The sequence below is a fragment of the Siphateles boraxobius genome, unplaced genomic scaffold, assembly GCF_051911475.1.
Source record: "Siphateles boraxobius isolate OS27281-9 unplaced genomic scaffold, OSU_SipBor_1 77, whole genome shotgun sequence".
NCBI lineage: Eukaryota > Metazoa > Chordata > Actinopteri > Cypriniformes > Leuciscidae > Siphateles > Siphateles boraxobius.
The window spans coordinates 3,919,936-3,942,512 of NW_027509205.1; the positions used below are offsets into that span (position 1 = coordinate 3,919,936).

At 46.4% G+C, this 22,577-nt stretch overlaps 11 non-coding genes and 1 pseudogene across 11 annotated transcripts; all 12 read right to left on the minus strand.

Moving 5' to 3' along the window:
* Positions 1-398: 398 nt before the first annotated feature.
* Positions 399-562, minus strand: LOC143726893 (U1 spliceosomal RNA). Its single transcript, XR_013199117.1, has one exon. It is a non-coding gene; the product is annotated as a U1 spliceosomal RNA (small nuclear RNA).
* Positions 563-996: 434 nt separating this feature from the next.
* Positions 997-1,173, minus strand: LOC143727302 (U2 spliceosomal RNA; annotated as a pseudogene).
* Positions 1,174-7,824: 6,651 nt separating this feature from the next.
* On the minus strand, positions 7,825-7,988 carry LOC143726578 (U1 spliceosomal RNA). Its single transcript, XR_013198820.1, has one exon. It is a non-coding gene; the product is annotated as a U1 spliceosomal RNA (small nuclear RNA).
* Positions 7,989-8,422: 434 nt separating this feature from the next.
* On the minus strand, positions 8,423-8,608 carry LOC143727418 (U2 spliceosomal RNA). Its single transcript, XR_013199483.1, has one exon. It is a non-coding gene; the product is annotated as a U2 spliceosomal RNA (small nuclear RNA).
* A 6,666-nt stretch (positions 8,609-15,274) lies between these two features.
* LOC143726986 (U1 spliceosomal RNA) lies at positions 15,275-15,438 on the minus strand. Its single transcript, XR_013199207.1, has one exon. It is a non-coding gene; the product is annotated as a U1 spliceosomal RNA (small nuclear RNA).
* Positions 15,439-15,882: 444 nt separating this feature from the next.
* On the minus strand, positions 15,883-16,073 carry LOC143727189 (U2 spliceosomal RNA). Its single transcript, XR_013199396.1, has one exon. It is a non-coding gene; the product is annotated as a U2 spliceosomal RNA (small nuclear RNA).
* An 837-nt stretch (positions 16,074-16,910) lies between these two features.
* LOC143726978 (U1 spliceosomal RNA) lies at positions 16,911-17,074 on the minus strand. Its single transcript, XR_013199199.1, has one exon. It is a non-coding gene; the product is annotated as a U1 spliceosomal RNA (small nuclear RNA).
* Positions 17,075-17,518: 444 nt separating this feature from the next.
* LOC143727019 (U2 spliceosomal RNA) lies at positions 17,519-17,709 on the minus strand. Its single transcript, XR_013199231.1, has one exon. It is a non-coding gene; the product is annotated as a U2 spliceosomal RNA (small nuclear RNA).
* A 1,129-nt stretch (positions 17,710-18,838) lies between these two features.
* Positions 18,839-19,002, minus strand: LOC143726970 (U1 spliceosomal RNA). The gene has a single exon (XR_013199191.1). It is a non-coding gene; the product is annotated as a U1 spliceosomal RNA (small nuclear RNA).
* A 444-nt stretch (positions 19,003-19,446) lies between these two features.
* Positions 19,447-19,637, minus strand: LOC143727020 (U2 spliceosomal RNA). Its single transcript, XR_013199232.1, has one exon. It is a non-coding gene; the product is annotated as a U2 spliceosomal RNA (small nuclear RNA).
* Positions 19,638-20,766: 1,129 nt separating this feature from the next.
* On the minus strand, positions 20,767-20,930 carry LOC143726971 (U1 spliceosomal RNA). The gene has a single exon (XR_013199192.1). It is a non-coding gene; the product is annotated as a U1 spliceosomal RNA (small nuclear RNA).
* Positions 20,931-21,374: 444 nt separating this feature from the next.
* On the minus strand, positions 21,375-21,565 carry LOC143727021 (U2 spliceosomal RNA). Its single transcript, XR_013199233.1, has one exon. It is a non-coding gene; the product is annotated as a U2 spliceosomal RNA (small nuclear RNA).
* Between the last annotated feature and the right edge of the window lie 1,012 nt (positions 21,566-22,577).

Below are 22,577 nucleotides of genomic sequence, written 5' to 3' on the forward strand. Positions count from 1 at the left end.
CAGCCTGTGCTCAGGTGAAAAGGGATGTGGCGACTGGCCACTTGGTGGCGCTGTAAACAGTAAAAACAACAACATGAATACGGCCATAGGCGACTGTATGTCAGGTGATTTTTCACACATGCACAAGGTATTCATACCACATGATAGAACTCCTCATTCGGAACAACTTTGCTTCTAGGACCACTGCTGCCAATAAAAGCGCTGGTTGAATAATGGAGATTATTTGAAGAATGATGAAAAAAAAAACTAAAAAACAGCCCTACTTTTGCAGACTGGTCCTAGGTTGAGAGTTTTACATCTCTCGATCAACCACTGCAGTTCAATTCCCTGGACTTCCTAGGTCGCTAACTACCAGAAGAAGAGGAACTCGAACAATCTGCTCTTTTAACCAGTGTGTCCAGGGGAGAGCGCGAACGCAGTCCCCCACTACCATAAATTATGCAGTCGAGATTCCCACATTTGGGGAATTCGCAGGGGTCAGCACAACCGGAGTGCAATGGCCGAGCCTCGCCCTGGGTGAACCACCTTCCTGATCATGGTGTCTCCCCTGCCAGGTAAATATGAATTCCCAGGCCTCCCGTCAGAGGCACCGTGTCCCTCTCCGCAATCCTCACCAACGGTCGGACAATCAAACACACACCTGATTCAACTCATCAGCTCATTCGTAAAAACTCCAAGAGATAAGAGAGAGACATCAAAAACCTGCAGAGTCGGGCTCTTTTGCTGTTGTTGTTGTGGATGATGTTGTTTTCATGCTCCGGATCCATGAGCCAAAAATCAATTTCATACGCGGTCACCGGATAGTGGACGAATCAGATGTTAAACGAGATAAGAACAGAGTTGTTGTTTTTTTTTCCCTCTCACACCACCATTACCTGTATAGCATATGATCACCTACAACACCTTTAAAGCACCCATACACAGCAATATACGTTACTTCCATTAACACCTGCTGCCACACAAGACTAAAACATCTCTTTCATTGAACACAGTTTTTGGGGGTGCACCGTTCCCAGAAGTACTGCAATACCGGGTCGATGCGTGGAGTGGACGGAGCAAGCCCCTCTTCCATCTCCCAGTTCCAAAAATCAATTTAATATATGGTGCCCGGGTAGGGCACGTATCAGATATTAAACTGATAAGAACAGATTTTTTTTCTTTCGAAAAAGTTTTATTGTCACAGGTTTTCATTCCATGTTTTCCATTTACATTTTTTTTATAAATCAAGTATTTATTTACACATCTTAAAACAACAAAAACAAATAAAAAAGACACACTTTATAGTTAAAAATCAATTATTGATTGTGTGTTGTGTAAAAGTCCATGTATGTTAATATTTGAGTTGTATTAAAGGAAACGTAAATGGATTAAAATAAATAGGAATAAAACATAAAAACAATAAAACAATAAAACTTGCCAAATAAAACATCTCTTGTAAAGGATCGAGGGTGAGTCCCTATCAAGATTGTCCATTCACTCCAGGTCTCCAGAACAGGCCCCAGACTCCCCGCTTCTGGTGCCCAGCGGAGATCCCCTCTCCTCCGGCCCGCTGGCCCGCTGTTCCCGTAGCCGGTGTGGTGAGGGTGCATCTACGGGCGGCCAGGGTCGGTGGCGGCCGGGACCTTCTACGTGTGACCCCGGCCCCCCCATCCGAATAACGACGTGCGGCCCACCCTGCAGCGTTGATCTTATTTTCTGCTCGCACGCGTGGAGGGGGACCGTCACGCGTTTCCCCACCAGCAGATTTCTGGTGACCCAGATGGCATCCTTGATCACGTTTAGGGTGAGCCAGAGCGAGGAAAATTTTGGTTGTGTCAGCTCCTTCAAGCCCTGACCCACCCCCAGGATGGCGAGCTTGTAGTCCACCTGGGCCCCACCCGCTGGCAGGCACGGGAAAAACAGGGGGCCGGTCTTGGCCCACAGGTCCCGCGCAGCGCCGCACTCCCAGAGCAGATGTCGAACGGTCTCCGGGGAACCACATCCGGACCGTGGGCAGGTGGAGTTTTTGGCCATGCCTCTGGAGTGCATAACCGCCCTGACCGGGAGGATCTCATGAGCCACCATCCACGACAAGTCTTTAAGCCTGTTCTGGAGAGCTGGGTGGGCTGCGTTCCTCCAAACATCTTTGGCCTCACCTAGTGTGAGGCCTGGAACCGGGCTCACCGATTCTCGATCCTGCACAAGAGAGATAAGAGACTTATGGTTAGTTAAAATGGTGGCATCATTTGTCTCTAAAAGATATTTCTTTAAAAATTTCTTAATAAAACTATGCTCTTTTGACAAATTAAAAGACACAGGACTTTTAAGATCAATGGGTAAAATTTTCAAAGTTCTTAGGTATGACCCCATCCAGAATCGGGTCATGGCTCCTGTCTTGTGTTCTCTGGATGGGGTCAGTGCGTACTGGATGTGGAGGGCGGCAAAGCGGCTGCCTAAAAACAGGTGGGGGTCTGGGAGGCCTTTCCCGCCATTCTCTTTTTTCTTTTTGACGACCTCCCTCTTTAGTCGTTCCCACTTGGACCCCCACAGGAAATAAAATACCGCCCTCTCCAGGTTTGCCAGGAATCGTCTTGGGGGACTAAAAACAGAACAGACAAGTAAAATCAGTGGTAAAATCACAGCTTTAAAAATTAAAATCTTGCCTTCAAACGTCAATTGTCTCAGTCCCCAAAAGCCCAGTCTTTGCCTGACTTTCCCTAACATGTCAGTCCAGTTTCCTTGTCCTCCACCCTCTCTGTCAAATTTTACACCTAAAATTTTCAAATCATTGTCTTTAAAATCCAAATCTAGTCCAACTGTGTCCACGTTCCCCCACGGCCCGAAGAGCTGGGCCTCGGACTTACTCCTATTGAGCTTGGCGCCCGAGGCCCGACCGTACCAGTCAGTCAAGTCCATTGCTCTTCGTACTGATAAAAGGTCAGTCGCTAAAAGGGTCACGTCATCCATATATAAAACACAGGTCGCCGTCAGTCCACCAGTCCCTGGGATGTCTAGTCCTTTAATCCATTTATCCCTTCTCAAGATTTGTGCCAGTGGCTCAATACAAGCCACATACAGAAGGGGAGATAAAGGACACCCCTGACGGACGCCGCTGTGGAGTTTTACAGCTTTGGATAAATGCCCGTTAACCAAAATTCTGCTAGACAGCTCGTTGTACAGCAGTCCCACCCAGGCTATAAACCTCCCAGGAAACCCCATTTTTTCCAGTACCTTAAACAGGAACTGGTGCGAGATACGGTCGAATGCCTTTTCAAAGTCTAAATTTAGGACTACTAGCTGAATGTTTCTGTCTCTCGCAAAACAGATGGCGTCTCTGATCAGTACCAGGCTGTCCGTGATCTTCCTTCCGGGCACGGCGCATGCTTGATCCAAGTGGATTACGTCTGCTAAAACTGTCGACATACGCGTGGCTAAAATTTTGCTAAAAAGTTTGCAGTCAACGTTTAAAAGAGTGATGGGTCGCCAATTCTTTAAGTCAGTCTTGTCGCCTTTCTTATGTAATAGCGTCACTATCCCTATTCTGAAGCTGTCTGGAAGTCTGTTCACATTGTCAAATTCTTTAAAAACAGTCAGTAAGTCATGTGCTAAAATGTCCCCAAAGGTCAAGTAAAATTCAAGTGGTAGTCCATCTAGTCCTGGGGACTTCCCACGCTTAAAACCTTTCAGAGCTTTTTGTATTTCTAAAATCGTAAAATCCTGTCTTAAAAGTGCACATTGACTCTGGAGCTTTTTGTCTAAAAAATTTAAAACTTCCATTAAGGTATCGTCGTGTACTTGTTTTAGGCCATATAAATCACTATAAAAGTTTTCCACCCCTCTTAAAATCTCTTCTGTTTCATTTACCACCCTCCCATCCGATTTCAAAGTTGTCAAAGCCCCTCCCCGTGTTATAATTTTTTTAAAAAAATATCTTGTACACTTTTCCCTTTCTTCAATATCTTGTTCTCTACTCCTTAAAATGACACCTTTACTTTGAATTTGGGCTAAAACTGACATTTCTTGTTTTACTTCTTTTATTTCTTCACTAAAATCAAACCCAATTTTTAAAAGATTAAAATACCTCTGTAGTCGTTTTTGCAACCCCATCATGCGTCTCTTTTCTTTTTTCTTTTTCTCCTTTCCTATTTTCTTAAAAAACTGTCTCGTCCGTTCCTTTACCATTTCCCACCACTGTGCACGTGAATCATAAAAGTCTTGGAGGGTCTGCCATCGGCTGAACTGCTCCCTGTACTCACTAAATACTTCCTCATCCTCCAACAGGGAGCAGTTCAACTTCCACAGCCCTCCTCCTACTGTCACACCAGAGGCCAGTGAAAGGGTGCAGGATAGCATCATGTGATCAGAAAAAAAGAGGGGGGATAATGTAGCATCGGTTGGCAAGCAGTCCCGTGTAAAAATGTAGTCAATGCGAGAGGCTCTGGTGCCATCACCACTGAACCAGGTGAAGCCCTCCTCTTGAAGCCCTCCTCCTCCTGATGCATTTTTTTAAAGCAGTCGACTAAATTAAAATCTCTGACTAAATTTTGCAATAAAACCGATGTTTTGTCAAATTTAAAACCTTCTACCCTCTTCCTATCTTTCGGAGTTAAGACACAGTTAAAATCCCCTGCCACCACCAAAGGGGCCCTCCCTAACATGTGGGGCTGCAGGTCTTCTAAAAGCTCATATCTTTCATTCTTATCATTAAAACCATACACATTAAGAACATTAAAATCCTTATCTAAAAAAGTCAAGTTTGCTAAAATTGCTCGCCCATCCCTTACCACCGTGCTGCCCTTCACCAAGATGTTTGGATTGTTGATTAAAATAGCAACACCGTCATTTTTGTTAAAATTGGACCCACTCCAGATAGAATGTCCAGGGGTCCAAAGCTCCTCCCACTTTCTGTAATTGGATAAAAAGGGCAAAGCACATTCTTGCAATAAAAACACATCTGACTTACAGGATTTTAAAAAGGATAAAACGCTCTGTGCTCGTATATCACTTCTCACACTTCTCACATTTATTGTAGAGATTGTGAGGGCCATGAGCAGTATAGTTAAAATGATATGAACTTTTAAAAGAAGACTAATAAAAGACATACAGAGGCATCTTTAAAATTATGTTATTTCTTGTTCCTCATGCCTTACCCTTCTCCCATGGGGGCTGGGTTCAGGAGGGCAAGAGGTTGACACTTCCGAAGCCACAGAGCTGAACTCTTGCGACTCTTTCGGTGTTGATGTTCTTAGCTTAAAATGCAGAAAGGAAACTTCATTAGGGGATTCTGAGGGCCACATGCGGTCTGGATCCTCCGGGGAGAAACTATCCAGCCCTTGTGTAGCCCTCATTCTTTTCTCCACTACTACACACAACGGAGATCCCGCAGTTCTCTTCTGCACTTGAGCATTTGGGAGTGAAAGGTCAGTTTCACTCCCACTGGAGGGCATACTCACCTCCGAGACGGTGTTGAGGGAGGAAACCGTTTCATCCTCTCCGTCTTCTGTTTCCTTTCCTTTATCTTGTCCGGGAGTGGTTTCCTCCCCCTGTTCGGTTTCAAGCTGTGACTCCGCCCCTGTGGCCGCCCCACTTCCTTTTTCCTGACAAATCCCTGAGGCTGGCTGGGAATTTGAAATTCCCGCCAAAATCTCAGGGACCACCTCCTTCTCTCTTTGTTCTTTTGTTTGTTCCACATGTGGGGCGGCCATTTTGTTCCCTTTCAATTTGTTGGCAAAACTTTTAGGGCAATCTCTGTAGAGATGGTCAGTTTCACCACAAAGATTACACCTTCTGCCAATGGTACATTCTTCAAAGATGTGACCAATTCCTCTACACTTCCCACATGTTAATTCCTTGCATGCATCAGCTAAATGCCCCATCCTCCCACACTTCCTGCACAGTTTGGGCATTCCTTGGTAGTGAATGTAGCCCCTGTTCTCTCCCAACACAATCATTGAAGGCAGATGCTTCAGGCCCTGGTAGCCCCCGGCGTCCTCCCATTGTTTAATGGGAATTCGCCAGGAGCAATTCCAGATACCATCTTCATCTAACACTTTGGTTGGTTGACCCCGAACAGTGCAAAATCTGCCCAGCCAGACACAAATGTCCTCCCCATTCACTGTTTCATTAAACATCCTAACAATCACAGTTTTTAATGAATTGTCAGAAAGTTTCTCCACAGTAAACATAGCGAATTGGGCTTTGCATGCATCAAACCTTTGCCAGAATTCAATTAACAGGGAAGCACTTTTGAAACTTAAATCAAAACCTTTGTTCAGGGGGAGAGTTACTAGGCAGTTCAAGTCCTCGGGTCTAAAATTTAGGGCTTTCTGGATCAGCTTCCTGGAGAAGTCAAGACGTGACAACCCCAGGAGCTTACCATCCACCTCTTTAAATAAAAAACGCACGCTGTGGTGCCTCCGCATGCCGGCACGAGCAGCCGACATGGTGGAGACACCAACAGCTATTTAAAACACAACCTTAAAACCGTAATAAATAAATAAATAAATAAATAAATAACTTACCTTAAGAACAAAAGATTCCTTGGAAAACCAAGTCGTCCGGATAAAAAAAAAAAAAAAAAGGCACTGCCAATATACCTCTCAGAAGTTTGAGGCTCAAGCCACTGAACGACCCAAGCCGGAAAAACCTCCAAGAGGCGATCGCTGCCTCTACCCTCGGACCAGATACTAGATCTTAGCCAAAAGGCCGAGAAGCGATGACACAATGACGCAGAGGCGGGGGAGCCGTCAAAGGCCACGCCCACCTGGGCCGTGGCGAGAGGGTCTAAAGGTCGCCAGCAAACAAGCTCAGCTCACAGCAATACAAGCTCAGCTTGACTGTTGACACCGAAAATGGATCACAGCAGAGCGCACAACACGACACTTTGGAGTGCAACCTGGGATTTTGGACCAACAAACATTCTGCCCTAAAAGTGAGCGGGCAGACCAAAGCGTACGTCGTAGAGACTTGAAACTCTTGAGGGATGGTAGTACCCGCCCGGTCTACAACATCACCAAGGCTCGGCCCAATCGGCCCCAAGGTGGCGCTGCAGCGATCAGAAGTACGAAATGCCTCGTAACTCCTGAACCGTCCGTCGCAGACCCAAGTGTCTTACATCACCGGAATCCTTGGCTCGGGCCGAACAAGACGCAGGCCTCGGATTCGATGGTTGCGCTGGCGAGATTTTCGGGTATTTGGGATTTTGTGAAAAAGCTACTTTTGCACACTAGTCCTAGGTCTTTCGCCCGATCTGACCCAAACCGGTGCAGAAAGATTCCCTGGAGTCTGATTGCCGACAGCGATGGGGAAAAAAGTCGGAATTTCGATTCACGTTGGCGACGGGACGCCAAAACGTTGGGAGTGGGCGAGGCGGGCTTTACTTAAATGGCCATAACTCTCCAACGGAATGAGACAATTACACCCAAGTCGGTACACCTGTGCACGGGCTCAGCCTGTGCTCAGGTGAAAAGGGATGTGGCGACTGGCCACTTGGTGGCGCTGTAAACAGTAAAAACAACAACATGAATACGGCCATAGGCGACTGTATGTCAGGTGATTTTTCACACATGCACAAGGTATTCATACCACATGATAGAACTCCTCATTCGGAACAACTTTGCTTCTAGGACCACTGCTGCCAATAAAAGCGCTGGTTGAATAATGGAGATTATTTGAAGAATGATGAAAAAAAAAACTAAAAAACAGCCCTACTTTTGCAGACTGGTCCTAGGTTGAGAGTTTTACATCTCTCGATCAACCACTGCAGTTCAATTCCCTGGACTTCCTAGGTCGTTAACTACCAGAAGAAGAGGAACTCGAACAATCTGCTCTTTTAACCAGTGTGTCCAGGGGAGAGCGCGAACGCAGTCCCCCACTACCATAAATTATGCAGTCGAGATTCCCACATTTGGGGAATTCGCAGGGGTCAGCACAACCGGAGTGCAATGGCCGAGCCTCGCCCTGGGTGAACCACCTTCCTGATCATGGTGTCTCCCCTGCCAGGTAAGTATGAATTCCCAGGCCTCCCGTCAGAGGCACCGTGTCCCTCTCCGCAATCCTCACCAACGGTCGGACAATCAAACACACACCTGATTCAACTCATCAGCTCATTCGTAAAAACTCCAAGAGATAAGAGAGAGACATCAAAAACCTGCAGAGTCGGGCTCTTTTGCTGTTGTTGTTGTGGATGATGTTGTTTTCATGCTCCGGATCCATGAGCCAAAAATCAATTTCATACGCGGTCACCGGATAGTGGACGAATCAGATGTTAAACGAGATAAGAACAGAGTTGTTGTTTTTTTTTCCCTCTCACACCACCATTACCTGTATAGCATATGATCACCTACAACACCTTTAAAGCACCCATACACAGCAATATACGTTACTTCCATTAACACCTGCTGCCACACAAGACTAAAACATCTCTTTCATTGAACACAGTTTTTGGGGGTGCACCGTTCCCAGAAGTACTGCAATACCGGGTCGATGCGTGGAGTGGACGGAGCAAGCCCCTCTTCCATCTCCCAGTTCCAAAAATCAATTTAATATATGGTGCCCGGGTAGGGCACGTATCAGATATTAAACTGATAAGAACAGATTTTTTTCTTTTGACATATTTTTATTGTGCCATTTCATTCATTTATACATCATATCATTTTTACAGAATGTTCACATGCTTTTTTGTTCTTTGTTCTTTTGTTTTTGAAGCGATAAAACAGTTCCATTTGCCCATGTACATATATATATACATACACATACACACACATATATATATAAATACATACACGTATACATATATACATATACAGTACATATACTTTTTTTTAAGTAAAAGAAAAGCATTCTGTTAAAAATAAAAAATTAAGTAAGGTATGAATAAAAAAGGTAATAAATAGAATAAATATACAGATAAAACAATAAAAAAAAAAAAAAAAAAAATTAAAAAAAAAAAAAAAAAAAAAAAAAAAAAAACAACAGAGTTTAAAAGCTCTTTCTTCCATTGTACAGGAGTGGGTATGCCCTTATAACCATTTTAAACCTCCACTCAGCTCTTCAGAAACAGTCCCAAGGACCCGACCCTTCTGGGCCCGGAGGAGATCCTCTTGAACCGAGGCGCCGCTGCTCCACCTAAGATGTTGGGGGGCATCTACGGGCAGTCAGGGCTCGTGGCTATGGGGACCTTTTCCTGTGAAGCTCTGACCCCCACATCCGAATGGCGACATGCGGTGTAATCCTGCAGCCTTGACTTAGCCAGCTGGATGGTGGCGTGGAGGGACACCTGCATGCGCTTCCCTACCAGTAGGTTTCTGGAGGTCCAAATGGCGTCTTTGATACAGAGGATGGTGAGCCATAGCTTTGATGGTGTTTTAGCTGGTGTTTCATCTTGGCTCACCCCTCCTCTCCCCATAGGGTAGTCTGGGACCCCCCCTACTGGCAGGTACGGGAATTGCTGGGGGCCAGCTGTTGCCCACAGGTCCCTCACAGCACTGCACTCCCAGAGGGCGTGCCTCACGGTCTCGGGCGCGCCACACCCGGGCCGCGGGCAGATGGGATTCTCTGACATGCCTCGGGAGTGCATCACGGCCCTGACCGGGAGGATCTCATGGGCAGCCATCCAAGCCAGGTCTCGGTGTCGGTTATGAAGAGCTGAGTGGGATACATTTCGCCAAACCTTTTGGGCTTCACCTAGAGTGAGCCCGCGCACTGGACACACTTGTTCCCGTTCCTGCACAAGGGAGAGGATAGAGCGGTGGTTGGTTAAAACAGTCACTCTTTCTTTTTCCAAATTAAAATTCTTTAAAAACTTTTTTATATGAGTGTATGCAGGGGGTTGGTCAAATGCAAGTGGTGTTGTCAAGTCTGTTGGTAAAATATTGATGGATCTTAAAAAAGACCCCACCCAGAACCGGGCCATGGCTGCTGTTTTGTCTTGTCTGGATGGGGTCAGGGCATACTTTAGGTGTAGTGCAGTGTATTTGGCTCCTAAAAACAAGTGAGGGTCCGGTACGCCTTTTCCTCCATTTTTTGGTGCTTTCTTCATAATTCCTCTTTTTAGCCTCTCCCACTTGGACCCCCACAGGAAATAAAACATGGACCGGTCCAGAGATACAAGAAAGAATCTAGGGGGGAAAAAAACAGAACATAACAATAAGAACAGTGGTAAAATCACCGCTTTTAGAATTAAAACCTTCCCTTCAACTGTCAGCTGTCTCAGTCCCCAGAACCCCAATTTTTTCTTCACTTTTCCCATCACATCATGCCAATTTCCACTCCCTCCCCCGTCTCTGTCAAATTTTATGCCCAGTATTTTTAAGTCTGTCTTTTTAATAGTGATGTCCAGTCCAACAGTCTTGCTAGGTTCCCATGGGCCATAGAACTGTGCCTGGGTCTTTTCTCTGTTCAGTCTAGCTCCAGACGCTTTCCCAAACCAGTCTGTCAAGTCCATGGTCCTCTGTATTGATAAAACGTCAGTGCATAAAAGGTTAACATCATCCATATATAAAACAGTCTTTGCAGTCAGTCCTCCGGTCCCGGGTATGGTCAGTCCCGTTATCCACTTGTCCGTTCTCAAGACCTGCGCTAGGGGTTCGATGCAAGCCACATACAGGAGAGGAGATAACGGACAGCCCTGACGGACACCGCTGCGTATATCTATCGCTTTTGAAAGGTTCCCATTAACTAGGATTCTGCTGGTTATGTCCCTGTACAGCAATCCCACCCAAGCTAAGAATCTCCCAGGAAAGCCCATTTTCCCCAATACTTGAAACAAGTAATGGTGCGAGACTCTGTCAAATGCTTTTTCAAAATCTAGGTTTAAAACTATCAGCCGAATATTTCTGTCTCTCGCATAACAGATGGCATCTCTTATCAGTACGAGGCTGTCCGTGATCTTTCTCCCAGGGACGGCGCAGGCTTGATCCGGGTTGATCAATTCTGCTAAAACTCTTGACATTCGTGTTGATAAAAGTTTACTAAAAAGTTTACAGTCAAAGTTTAAAAGGGTTATAGGACGCCAGTTTTTTAAATCTGTCTTGTCGTCTTTTTTGTGTAAAAGTGTCATTATACCCATTCTAAAACTGTCTGGAAGTCGGTCGAGGTTATCAAAGTCATTAAAAACAGCCAGTAAGTCTTGTCTTAAAATGTCCCAAAAGGTCAGATAAAATTCTAGAGGGAGTCCGTCATCTCCAGGGGATTTCCCCTTTTTAAAATTTTTTAAGCTTTTGTCCATCTCAAGGAGGTTAAAATCATTTGTCAGACCTGCACTATCTTTTACAGTTTTCTCTATAAAGGTTAGTGTTTCATTTAAAATACCATCATCAATTACCTTTTTTCCATAGAGTTCCTCATAAAAACTTTCTACTACTGTTAAAATACCATTTGTGTCTGTCATCATTTCTCTTTCTTTGTTTCTCAATTTCACCATTGCTCCACCTCTATTAAGTATTTTCTTAAAAAAGTATCGTGTACATTTCTCTCCCTGCTCTATTTCCTTTTCTTTACTTCTCAGAATAATTCCTCTACTTTTAACTTCTGCCAATTCAGACATTTCCTTTTTGACGTCTTTTATTTCATCCTTAAAGTCGAACCCCTGATTAAAAAGATGAAAGTAGCGTTGTAGCCTCTTTTGCAGTCCCACCATTTGTCTATATTCTTTTCCTTTTTTCTTTTTCCCTGCCCATCTAAAAAAAGTCTTGGTCTTTCCCTTCACCATCTCCCACCACTGTGCTCTTGAATCATAGAAGTCTTGTAGGGTCTGCCAATTGCTGTACTGCTCCCTGTATTCTTTTACTATCTCCAGGTCTTCCAACAGGGAGCAGTTTAGCTTCCACAGACCTCTACCTGTTGTCAAACCGGGAGGAAGTGATAGGGTGCAAGATAGCATAGTGTGATCAGAAAAGAAAAGTGGGGTTAATCTGGCATCCAATAAAGACCAGTCTCTGGTAAAAATATAATCAATGCGGGAAGCTCTGGTGCCATCACCACTGAACCAGGTGTGGCCCACATTGTTGGGATGCATGGATTTGAAAACGTCAGTCAGTCTAAAATCTTTTATTATATTTTGCAGTAAAACTGTAGTCTTGTCCTTTTTAAAATCCTCCCCTGCCCCTTTCCTATCTTTCCTCTGTAAAACACAATTAAAATCTCCTGCGAAAATTAAAGGAGTCTTTCCTAGTAAGTGGGACTGCATATCTATTAAAAGGCTGTATCTGTCATTTTTTTCTGTGTTCCCGTAAAAGTTTAAAACATTAAAATCCCTCCCTAAAAAAGTCAAATTGGCTAAAAGGGCCCGTCCGTCTCTTAATATTGTGCTCCCTTTCACCAATATTTGTGTGTTTTTTATCAGGATGGCTACTCCGTCTGCTTTATTTTGATTTGAACCACTCCATAAGGAGGGTCCTTGCTGCCATTGGTCCTCCCACTTCTTGTAGTCTTTTAAAAAGGGTAAGGCACATTCCTGTAGTAAAAAGACATCAGAGGGTTGTGTACTTAAAAAATTTAAAACTGTTTGTGCTCTCATTTGTGACATCACACTTCTCACGTTTAAAGTGGAGATAGTGATGGTCGTGAGCATTAAAATGAGTATAAAAGAAGACAGATACAACATTTTAAAAAATTTAAAAACAACTATCCATTAAAAAACAGATTTCCTTGTAAAACAAACTCTTCCTGCATTCCCACCAAAGGGGAGGCAGGGGAATGAGTTTCTTTCCCTTCTGAATCACAGGGTGAGCTCCTGGGTGTGGATGATTTCAGCTCAATCGATAAGAAAGAAATCTCATTTGCTGTATGACTTGGGAATAATCTATTCAGGTCGTCTGACGAGGAGGAGTCAGAGAATCTTCCTATTTTATCTTTATCGGTTTCTTTCAAGAGAGGGGAATGTGCCGCTCTCTTTTTATTTATCGATTGAGCACAGGGGAGTTGCTCACTTAATTGACTTTTTGTTTGTAACTCGTCTGTATCCTCCCCTGCATTTTCACTTACCTCTGTGTTGTCTTCATCTGTCCCTTCCATTTGATCTTCCTCACCTTGTTTTACTTCACTCCTTTGCTCCACCCCTTCGTTACCTCTGTCATCTGCTTTCTCTCCACCAATCACAGGGTTTGGCGGGAGATTTGAATCTGGCTCCGCCTCCTCGTTATCCTGTTGCATTCTCTCCTCAACCGCCATTTTGTGTGCTTTAACTTTGTTGGCAAACGATTTGGGGCAATCTCTGTAGAGATGGGAAAAGTCTCCACAAAGATTACACCTTCTGCCATTGGGACATTCGTCAAAAGAGTGTCCAATTTCTCTACACTTGTTACAAAAGACTTTCTGGCATGCTTCAACAAGGTGCCCCAACTCCCCACATCGCCGGCAGAGTTTGGGCATCCCCTGATAGTGGATGTAGCCCCTGTTTTCTCCCAGAACTATCATTTGTGGCAAATGCCTCAGACCTTGGAAGCCCTGGGGGTCTTCCCATTGCTTAATGGGGACCCTCCAGGCACAATTCCAAATACCGTCTTCATCATAAACCTTCATAGCCTGGCCCCTCACAGTGCAAAATCTTCCCAACCATGTACAAACAACTTCTCCATTTACAGTCTCATTGAACATCCTAACAATAACCACTTTTTGTGTGTTATCAGTTAGTTTCTCCACTTTAAACATGGAGAACTGGGTCTTATGTGTGTCAAAGAGTTGCCAGAAGTCATTTAACAGTGCTGCATTCTTAAAACTCACATCAAAGCCTTTGTTAAAAGGCAGGGTCAGAATGCAATTCAAATCCACGGGGGTAAACCCTAAACATTTCTGCATCAGTTTCCTAGAAAAATCTAGTCTGGACATTTCCAACTTCTTTCCATCTTTTTCTAAAAAACTAAAACGCACGCTGTGGTGCCTCCGCACGCCGGCACGGGCAGCCGACATGTTGGAGGCACCAACAGCCTAAAAATAAACAATAAAATAAAATACAAATAAATAATAATTCAAATAACAATAAATAAATAAATAGATAAAAAATCTTACCTTAATACAGTACAGAAGTAAAAGCAACTGGATCAATGTACCTCCTAAAAGTTGTATGGCTCAGGATACAGGGTGATCTTGAGCCAAGAAACCTCCAAGAGGCGATCGCTGTCTCAACCAGTGACCAGACACTTGATCTTAGCCAAAAGGCCGAGAAGCGATGACACAATGACGCAGAGGCGGGGGAGCCGTCAAAGGCCACGCCCACCTGGGCCGTGGCGAGAGGGTCTAAAGGTCGCCAACAAACAAGCTCAGCTCACAGCAAACAAGCTCAGCTTGACTGTTGACACCGAAAATGGATCACAGCAGAGCGCACAACACGACACTTTGGAGTGCAACCTGGGATTTTGGACCAACAAACATTCTGCCCTAAAAGTGAGCGGGCAGACCAAAGCGTACGTCGTAGAGACTTGAAACTCTTGAGGGATGGTAGTACCCGTCCGGTCTACAACATCACCAAGGCTCGGCCCAATCGGCCCCAAGGTGGCGCTGCAGCGATCAGAAGTACGAAATGCCTCGTAACTCCTGAACCGTCCGTCGCAGACCCAAGTGTCTTACATCACCGGAATCCTTGGCTCGGGCCGAACAAGACGCAGGCCTCGGATTCGATGGTTGCGCTGGCGAGATTTTCGGGTATTTGGGATTTTGTGAAAAAGCTACTTTTGCACACTAGTCCTAGGTCTTTCGCCCGATCTGACCCAAACCGGTGCAGAAAGATTCCCTGGAGTCTAATTGCCGACAGCGATGGGGAAAAAAGTCGGAATTTCGATTCACGTTGGCGACGGGACGCCAAAACGTTGGGAGTGGGCGAGGCGGGCTTTACTTAAATGGCCATAACTCTCCAACGGAATGAGACAATTACACCCAAGTCGGTACACCTGTGCACGGGCTCAGCCTGTGCTCAGGTGAAAAGGGATGTGGCGACTGGCCACTTGGTGGCGCTGTAAACAGTAAAAACAACAACATGAATACGGCCATAGGCGACTGTATGTCAGGTGATTTTTCACACATGCCCAAGGTATTCATACCACATGATAGAACTCCTCATTCGGAACAACTTTGCTTCTAGGACCACTGCTGCCAATCAAAGCGCTGGTTGAATAATGGAGATTATTTGAAGAATGATGAAAAAAAAACTAAAAAACAGCCCTACTTTTGCAGACTGGTCCTAGGTTGAGAGTTTTACATGTCTCGATCAACCACTGCAGTTCAATTCTCTGGACTTCCTAGGTCGTTAACTACCAGAAGAAGAGGAACTCGAACAATCTGCTCTTTTAACCAGGGTGTCCAGGGGAGAGCGACAACGCAGTCCCCCACTACCATAAATTATGCAGTCGAGATTCCCACATTTGGGGAATTCGCAGGGGTCAGCACAACCGGAGTGCAGTGGCCGAGCCTCGCCCTGGGTGAACCACCTTCCTGATCATGGTGTCTCCCCTGCCAGGTAAGTATGAATTCCCAGGCCTCCCGTCAGAGGGACGCTGTCCCTCTCCGCAATCCTCACCAACGGTCGGACAATCAAACACACACCTGATTCGACTCATCAGCTCATTCGTAAAAACTCCAAGAGATAAGAGAGAGACATCAAAAATCTGCAGCGTCGGGCTCTTTTGCTGTTGTTGTTGTGGATGATGTTGATTTCATGCTCCGGATCCATGAGCCAAAAATCAATTTCACACGCGGTCACCGGATAGTGGACGAATCAGATGTTACACGAGATCAGAACAGAGTTGTTGTTTTTTTTCCCGTTTTTTTCCCTCTCACACCACCATTACCTGTATAGCATATGATCACCTACAACACCTTTAAAGCACCCATACACAGCAATATACGTTACTTCCATTAACACCTGCTGCCACACAAGACTAAAACATCTCTTTCATTGAACGCAGTTTTGGGGGGTGCACCGTTCCCAGAAGTACTGCAATACCGGGTCGATGCGTGGAGTGGACGGAGCAAGCCCCTGTTCCATCTCCCAGTTCCAAAATTCAATTTAATATATGGTGCCCGGGTAGGGCACGTATCAGATATTAAACTGATAAGAACAGATACTACACTTGATCTTAGCCAAAAGGCCGAGAAGCGATGACACAATGACGCAGAGGCGGGGGACCCGTCAAAGGCCACGCCCACCTGGGCCGTGGCGAGAGGGTCTAAAGGTCGCCAACAAACAAGCTCAGCTCACAGCAAACAAGCTCAGCTTGACTGTTGACACCGAAAATGGATCACAGCAGAGCGCACAACACGACACTTTGGAGTGCAACCTGGGATTTTGGACCAACAAACATTCTGCCCTAAAAGTGAGCGGGCAGACCAAAGCGTACGTCGTAGAGACTTGAAACTCTTGAGGGATGGTAGTACCCGCCCGGTCTACAACATCACCAAGGCTCGGCCCAATCGGCCCCAAGGTGGCGCTGCAGCGATCAGAAGTACAAAATGCCTCGTAACTCCTGAACCGTCCGTCGCAGACCCAAGTGTCTTACATCACCGGAATCCTTGGCTCGGGCCGAACAAGACGCAGGTCTCGGATTCGATCAGGTGAAAAGGGATGTGGCGACTGGCCACTTGGTGGCGCTGTAAACAGTAAAAACAACAACATGAATACGGCCATAGGCGACTGTATGTCAGGTGATTTTTCACACATGCACAAGGTATTCATACCACATGATAGAACTCCTCATTCGGAACAACTTTGCTTCTAGGACCACTGCTGCCAATCAAAGCGCTGGTTGAATAATGGAGATTATTTGAAGAATGAAGGAAAAAAAAAAACTAAAAAACAGCCCTACTTTTGCAGACTGGTCCTAGGTTTAGAGTTTTACATCTCTCGATCAACCACTGCAGTTCAGTTCTCTGGACTTCCTAGGTCGTTAACTACCAGAAGAAGAGGAACTCGAACAATCTGCTCTTTTAAGCAGTGTGTCCAGGGGAGAGCGCGAACGCAGTCCCCCACTACCATAAGATATGCAGTCGAGATTCCCACATTTGGGGAATTCGCAGGGGTCAGCACAACCGGAGTGCAATGGCCGAGCCTCGCCCTGGGTGAACCACCTTCCTGATCATGGTGTCTCCCCTGCCAGGTAAGTATGAATTCCCAGGCCTCCCGTCAGAGGCACGCTGTCCCTCTCCGCAATCCTCACCAACGGTCGGACAATCAAACACACACCTGATTCGACTCATCAGCTCATTCGTAAAAACTCCAAGAGATAAGAGAGAGACATCAAAAATCTGCAGCGTCGGGCTCTTTTGCTGTTGTTGTTGTGGATGATGTTGTTTTCATGCTCCGGATCCATGAGCCAAAAATCAATTTCACACGCGGTCACCGGATAGTGGACGAATCAGATGTTACACGAGATCAGAACAGAGTTGTTGTTTTTTTTCCCGTTTTTTTCCCTCTCACACCACCATTACCTGTATAGCATATGATCACCTACAACACCTTTAAAGCACCCATACACAGCAATATACGTTACTTCCATTAACACCTGCTGCCACACAAGACTAAAACATCTCTTTCATTGAACGCAGTTTTGGGGGGTGCACCGTTCCCAGAAGTACTGCAATACCGGGTCGATGCGTGGAGTGGACGGAGCAAGCCCCTGTTCCATCTCCCAGTTCCAAAAATCAATTTAATATATGGTGCCCGGGTAGGGCACGTATCAGATATTAAACTGATAAGAACAGATACTACACTTGATCTTAGCCAAAAGGCCGAGAAGCGATGACACAATGACGCAGAGGCGGGGGACCCGTCAAAGGCCACGCCCACCTGGGCCGTGCCGAGAGGGTCTAAAGGTCGCCAACAAACAAGCTCAGCTCACAGCAAACAAGCTCAGCTTGACTGTTGACACCGAAAATGGATCACAGCAGAGCGCACAACACGACACTTTGGAGTGCAACCTGGGATTTTGGACCAACAAACATTCTGCCCTAAAAGTGAGCGGGCAGACCAAAGCGTACGTCGTAGAGACTTGAAACTCTTGAGGGATGGTAGTACCCGCCCGGTCTACAACATCACCAAGGCTCGGCCCAATCGGCCCCAAGGTGGCGCTGCAGCGATCAGAAGTACAAAATGCCTCGTAACTCCTGAACCGTCCGTCGCAGACCCAAGTGTCTTACATCACCGGAATCCTTGGCTCGGGCCGAACAAGACGCAGGCCTCGGATTCGATGGTTGCGCTGGCGAGATTTTCGGGTATTTGGGATTTTGTGAAAAAGCTACTTTTGCACACTAGTCCTAGGTCTTTCGCCCAATCTGACCCAAACCGGTGCAGAAAGATTCCCTGGAGTCTGATTGCCGACAGCGATGGGGAAAAAAGTCGGAATTTCGATTCACGTTGGCGACGGGACGCCAAAACGTTGGGAGTGGGCGAGGCGGGCTTTACTTAAATGGCCATAACTCTCCAACGGAATGAGACAATTACACCCAAGTCGGTACACCTGTGCACGGGCTCAGCCTGTGCTCAGGTGAAAAGGGATGTGGCGACTGGCCACTTGGTGGCGCTGTAAACAGTAAAAACAACAACATGAATACGGCCATAGGCGACTGTATGTCAGGTGATTTTTCACACATGCACAAGGTATTCATACCACATGATAGAACTCCTCATTCGGAACAACTTTGCTTCTAGGACCACTGCTGCCAATCAAAGCGCTGGTTGAATAATGGAGATTATTTGAAGAATGAAGGAAAAAAAAAAACTAAAAAACAGCCCTACTTTTGCAGACTGGTCCTAGGTTTAGAGTTTTACATCTCTCGATCAACCACTGCAGTTCAGTTCTCTGGACTTCCTAGGTCGTTAACTACCAGAAGAAGAGGAACTCGAACAATCTGCTCTTTTAACCAGTGTGTCCAGGGGAGAGCGCGAACGGAGTCCCCCACTACCATAAATTATGCAGTCGAGATTCCCACATTTGGGGAATTCGCAGGGGTCAGCACAACCGGAGTGCAATGGCCGAGCCTCGCCCTGGGTGAACCACCTTCCTGATCATGGTGTCTCCCCTGCCAGGTAAGTATGAATTCCCAGGCCTCCCGTCAGAGGCACGCTGTCCCTCTCCGCAATCCTCACCAACGGTCGGACAATCAAACACACACCTGATTCGACTCATCAGCTCATTCGTAAAAACTCCAAGAGATAAGAGAGAGACATCAAAAATCTGCAGCGTCGGGCTCTTTTGCTGTTGTTGTTGTGGATGATGTTGTTTTCATGCTCCGGATCCATGAGCCAAAAATCAATTTCACACGCGGTCACCGGATAGTGGACGAATCAGATGTTACACGAGATCAGAACAGAGTTGTTGTTTTTTTTCCCGTTTTTTTCCCTCTCACACCACCATTACCTGTATAGCATATGATCACCTACAACACCTTTAAAGCACCCATACACAGCAATATACGTTACTTCCATTAACACCTGCTGCCACACAAGACTAAAACATCTCTTTCATTGAACGCAGTTTTGGGGGGTGCACCGTTCCCAGAAGTACTGCAATACCGGGTCGATGCGTGGAGTGGACGGAGCAAGCCCCTGTTCCATCTCCCAGTTCCAAAAATCAATTTAATATATGGTGCCCGGGTAGGGCACGTATCAGATATTAAACTGATAAGAACAGATACTACACTTGATCTTAGCCAAAAGGCCGAGAAGCGATGACACAATGACGCAGAGGCGGGGGAGCCGTCAAAGGCCACGCCCACCTGGGCCGTGGCGAGAGGGTCTAAAGGTCGCCAACAAACAAGCTCAGCTCACAGCAAACAAGCTCAGCTTGACTGTTGACACCGAAAATGGATCACAGCAGAGCGCACAACACGACACTTTGGAGTGCAACCTGGGATTTTGGACCAACAAACATTCTGCCCTAAAAGTGAGCGGGCAGACCAAAGCGTACGTCGTAGAGACTTGAAACTCTTGAGGGATGGTAGTACCCGCCCGGTCTACAACATCACCAAGGCTCGGCCCAATCGGCCCCAAGGTGGCGCTGCAGCGATCAGAAGTACGAAATGCCTCGTAACTCCTGAACCGTCCGTCGCAGACCCAAGTGTCTTACATCACCGGAATCCTTGGCTCGGGCCGAACAAGACGCAGGCCTCGGATTTGATGGTTGCGCTGGCGAGATTTTCGGGTATTTGGGATTTTGTGAAAAAGCTACTTTTGCACACTAGTCCTAGGTCTTTCGCCCGATCTGACCCAAACCGGTGCAGAAAGATTCCCTGGAGTCTGATTGCCGACAGCGATGGGGAAAAAAGTCGGAATTTCGATTCACGTTGGCGACGGGACGCCAAAACGTTGGGAGTGGGCGAGGCGGGCTTTACTTAAATGGCCATAACTCTCCAACGGAATGAGACAATTACACCCAAGTCGGTACACCTGTGCACGGGCTCAGCCTGTGCTCAGGTGAAAAGGGATGTGGCGACTGGCCACTTGGTGGCGCTGTAAACAGTAAAAACAACAACATGAATACGGCCATAGGCGACTGTATGTCAGGTGATTTTTCACACATGCACAAGGTATTCATACCACATGATAGAACTCCTCATTCGGAACAACTTTGCTTCTAGGACCACTGCTGCCAATCAAAGCGCTGGTTGAATAATGGAGATTATTTGAAGAATGAAGGAAAAAAAAAAACTAAAAAACAGCCCTACTTTTGCAGACTGGTCCTAGGTTTAGAGTTTTACATCTCTCGATCAACCACTGCAGTTCAGTTCTCTGGACTTCCTAGGTCGTTAACTACCAGAAGAAGAGGAACTCGAACAATCTGCTCTTTTAACCAGTGTGTCCAGGGGAGAGCGCGAACGGAGTCCCCCACTACCATAAATTATGCAGTCGAGATTCCCACATTTGGGGAATTCGCAGGGGTCAGCACAACCGGAGTGCAATGGCCGAGCCTCGCCCTGGGTGAACCACCTTCCTGATCATGGTGTCTCCCCTGCCAGGTAAGTATGAATTCCCAGGCCTCCCGTCAGAGGCACGCTGTCCCTCTCCGCAATCCTCACCAACGGTCGGACAATCAAACACACACCTGATTCGACTCATCAGCTCATTCGTAAAAACTCCAAGAGATAAGAGAGAGACATCAAAAATCTGCAGCGTCGGGCTCTTTTGCTGTTGTTGTTGTGGATGATGTTGTTTTCATGCTCCGGATCCATGAGCCAAAAATCAATTTCACACGCGGTCACCGGATAGTGGACGAATCAGATGTTACACGAGATCAGAACAGAGTTGTTGTTTTTTTTCCCGTTTTTTTCCCTCTCACACCACCATTACCTGTATAGCATATGATCACCTACAACACCTTTAAAGCACCCATACACAGCAATATACGTTACTTCCATTAACACCTGCTGCCACACAAGACTAAAACATCTCTTTCATTGAACGCAGTTTTGGGGGGTGCACCGTTCCCAGAAGTACTGCAATACCGGGTCGATGCGTGGAGTGGACGGAGCAAGCCCCTGTTCCATCTCCCAGTTCCAAAAATCAATTTAATATATGGTGCCCGGGTAGGGCACGTATCAGATATTAAACTGATAAGAACAGATACTACACTTGATCTTAGCCAAAAGGCCGAGAAGCGATGACACAATGACGCAGAGGCGGGGGACCCGTCAAAGGCCACGCCCACCTGGGCCGTGCCGAGAGGGTCTAAAGGTCGCCAACAAACAAGCTCAGCTCACAGCAAACAAGCTCAGCTTGACTGTTGACACCGAAAATGGATCACAGCAGAGCGCACAACACGACACTTTGGAGTGCAACCTGGGATTTTGGACCAACAAACATTCTGCCCTAAAAGTGAGCGGGCAGACCAAAGCGTACGTCGTAGAGACTTGAAACTCTTGAGGGATGGTAGTACCCGCCCGGTCTACAACATCACCAAGGCTCGGCCCAATCGGCCCCAAGGTGGCGCTGCAGCGATCAGAAGTACAAAATGCCTCGTAACTCCTGAACCGTCCGTCGCAGACCCAAGTGTCTTACATCACCGGAATCCTTGGCTCGGGCCGAACAAGACGCAGGCCTCGGATTCGATGGTTGCGCTGGCGAGATTTTCGGGTATTTGGGATTTTGTGAAAAAGCTACTTTTGCACACTAGTCCTAGGTCTTTCGCCCGATCTGACCCAAACCGGTGCAGAAAGATTCCCTGGAGTCTGATTGCCGACAGCGATGGGGAAAAAAGTCGGAATTTCGATTCACGTTGGCGACGGGACGCCAAAACGTTGGGAGTGGGCGAGGCGGGCTTTACTTAAATGGCCATAACTCTCCAACGGAATGAGACAATTACACCCAAGTCGGTACACCTGTGCACGGGCTCAGCCTGTGCTCAGGTGAAAAGGGATGTGGCGACTGGCCACTTGGTGGCGCTGTAAACAGTAAAAACAACAACATGAATACGGCCATAGGCGACTGTATGTCAGGTGATTTTTCACACATGCACAAGGTATTCATACCACATGATAGAACTCCTCATTCGGAACAACTTTGCTTCTAGGACCACTGCTGCCAATCAAAGCGCTGGTTGAATAATGGAGATTATTTGAAGAATGAAGGAAAAAAAAAAACTAAAAAACAGCCCTACTTTTGCAGACTGGTCCTA